Below are 3,094 nucleotides of genomic sequence, written 5' to 3' on the forward strand. Positions count from 1 at the left end.
AGGGGGGGGGGGAGGGAAAAGATATTTCAGAATCCGCGTAGAGACAAAGACTCCTAAACCATTTTGGGGTAACCCAAACCGTTTTAGGACTTTGCTGGGGGCCATTCCGTAGTGATGACTTAGCCCCGGCGTGAATCAGGACAGAGTGGGTGTGTGGAGGAGGGCGCGGGATTCCCTCGCCCTGTTTTCTCGCTTCACATGTGAGAACTGCTCAAAGGCACAGGTAGGGAAATCACCAAACCGAGACCGGCGCTCCGTGAAGTTTATCGGGAAATTCAAGCTGGTGGCTTTTAGCATTCGACTCCCTAAGGATGGTTCAAATATTTCCCGTTTCCCCAATAGCTGTATTACCTCAGCAGTGACATCTGATTTAGTAAGAGCCCTTTTCTCTTGAAAACGTTGTATGTGAAACATGAATAATACTTTCTGTGTTTTGAAGATTTGTCTTCAGATAAAGACCTTTGCGACGTGACTGTACGGTGAAATAGTTACTACCTCCATTCCGAGACACACTCCCCATCTATTTACATTTTAGTGTTTTGGTTAGTGAGTGTATTCCCGCTGTAGATCAAAGCGTGCCGCTCAAATGGTCATAGCGATGAAGCACCAGGGGTAGCGCGTTAGATGGCGAGCAGGACAGAGGAAAACAGCAAGACCGAAGAGAGCAGTGGGGTGGGGGTGGGGGGGCGGCGTTTTTCTGCTTGTCTGCTTCCCTAAAAAGCGATGAAAGTGGACGGGTGTTGAGAGCGTTCTGCTAAAACAAACGTCATCTTCACTCTATTGTTGCTGAACATAAAGGATAAGAAGAGTCGACGCTTTATGAATAATACGTTTTTTTATGGCACCTACGCTTCTCGTGTATTTACTTCTAAAACAAAGCGAGTATCAGTTGATCCATGCGTCTTTGATATTAATGCTGTATGTTTACTTTTGTTATCATTGTTATAATTTTTCAAGAGCTTTTTTATTAGATGAAATGTCAAAACAATAAATGATTACATGAATTTACTTTATGGTTTTGCGGTCAAAATAATTGTCATAGACTACTGTGCCGAAGTTCAATAATCAGTGTTGAAAAATCATTCAAGTGGAACGTTTCCATTGTTGCGCTTCTGGTTTGCCGTTCAAGCCAGTCATTTGGGGACCGCTATTGTGTTTGTTTTGTTTATTTGTTTGTTAGTTAGTTTGTTTGTTAGTTAGTTAGTTTGTTTGTTTGTTTGTTTGTTTGGGTGTGTGTGCGTGTGTGTGTGTGTGTGTGTGTGTGTGTGTGTGTGTGTGTGTGTGTGTTTTGAGTAACTTGATCCATTAAGTTCAATAGTAATACTGCGTCATTTTTTTTGGGTCAGTATAAATTGTTTTTGCCGTCACGTTATATTTTAGATATTGCTCCTTTGTGTCTGACAGGCTGTGATTGGATAAACCAAAAGCTAGGGCTCTATGGTGTCATATAGAACCCCACCGTACTCATTCGTTTCGTTCTCTGACATCTAATATATTTATGGTTTTAACAAGTCAACAAAAGGGATAAAATATGATATTGATAACCCATCAGAAAAAGCTGAACAGAGAACAATTTGGCCGAGTAAAAGAACCAGTCATTGAGCAATTCGACGTTCTCTGATATTTCTGTCTTTTAGTGCATCGTATGCTACTATTGCTACTATTCAGCTGTTCTCTCCGAGAGTCCGGTTTGATATAGACACTAAAGCTAACAAAAACGTGAGGGGGTGGGGGGGGGAGATAAAGGAGATGATAATGTTTAACTTCCTTTAAAGGAGTAGGGTAGGAGGGTGATTGCGTTCGGTTTAGGCTTTTTTAAGGAGAAGTGGTCATCAATGTTTAGTCTTGAGGAGGATATTTCTACGTACAAATCAGGGACAAATAATTCACCCATTGGTTAACGCTAACATTTGGAAATTTGGCATTTTTTATTTTCATTAACGAATCGGTTTGTTTTCTGTCCTCATACATGACAGCATGAGCCAGCATTGATGGCATTGTTTATTTCGCCTCTCCAAATCTTCCCTTGATCTGTGTTCTCAACTAAAGCTTTAGTCAATGTGGCATCTTGGGCTTATTCCAGTCAAGAATATAATGACCGTTTAAATGAGATAACTGGAGGAACAATAGGCGGGCAGAGTCCAGTCAACCTTGAGGTGTAGCACCCTCTACCGGCGGAGTCGACGAGCAGTCTAGCCGGAACCACGATCAAAGCACGTAGACTCAATCAAGCCACGACAAAGAAACGCCAGGCAATCACAGCAGCGACGATGATATCAATCAAGCCAGACTCAATCAGAGGCCGGACCCCACAATCTCTCGCCCAAATCTCACCTGCCATTGTGCCGTGGTGGTAGACGGACCCCCGTAAATGGTATGGAAAGGCCCCCGAAGATAGCGACCTTTATTTAGATAACTTTTTAGCCCCCGCAAGCAACCGTTTGATACGTTCAAGATGGACCGCTGATATCCTCCTCTCCGATCTGCCTGCAGGGACGGTCTTGCTGTTTTGTCTACGCTGGACAAAGGGACACGCCGCCCACGGGGGGTGCTGACATTGGACAAGAGTGACCACTGAGTGACCATTGGACGATGTATTTACACTACAAGTTACATTGAGCGCGAATGAGATCTTTGGGAAGGGTGGACACGAATCCGATATCCTTGTTTCGTTCTCACAGGGAATAGTTCATTTTTATTGTTTTCTATTAGAGGCGACTCGGACTGCGATGGTTCGCCGCTCCTTTGGGAGTTAGTTGTTGTTACAGAGGGAGGGTCGCGTAACGCATACCGATGTGATGAAACTTAATGGTAAATTCCACGCCTCAGAAACGGGTCGATCATCGAGGAAAAATGCTCCCCATCCTCCCAGCATTGTGCGTCCGGAGCATGGACAAAAGAAGTAGAAACTTGATTAAGAGGTTCGATCTTCGTCGTCTTTTTCGTAACAATCCATGCTTTTCCTGTGACGACGCCCTTTGAAGTGCACTATAACCCCATCAGTGTTGTGCTGAATTACGATGCAGCTGATGACCGTAGTGCGATTTTCTAAACCAAGCGTTCTTGAACTAGAGCTGTTGTGAGGGAAAGGGGG

Source organism: Aplysia californica, unplaced genomic scaffold, assembly GCF_000002075.1.
Source record: "Aplysia californica isolate F4 #8 unplaced genomic scaffold, AplCal3.0 scaffold00421, whole genome shotgun sequence".
NCBI classification, from domain to species: domain Eukaryota; kingdom Metazoa; phylum Mollusca; class Gastropoda; order Aplysiida; family Aplysiidae; genus Aplysia; species Aplysia californica.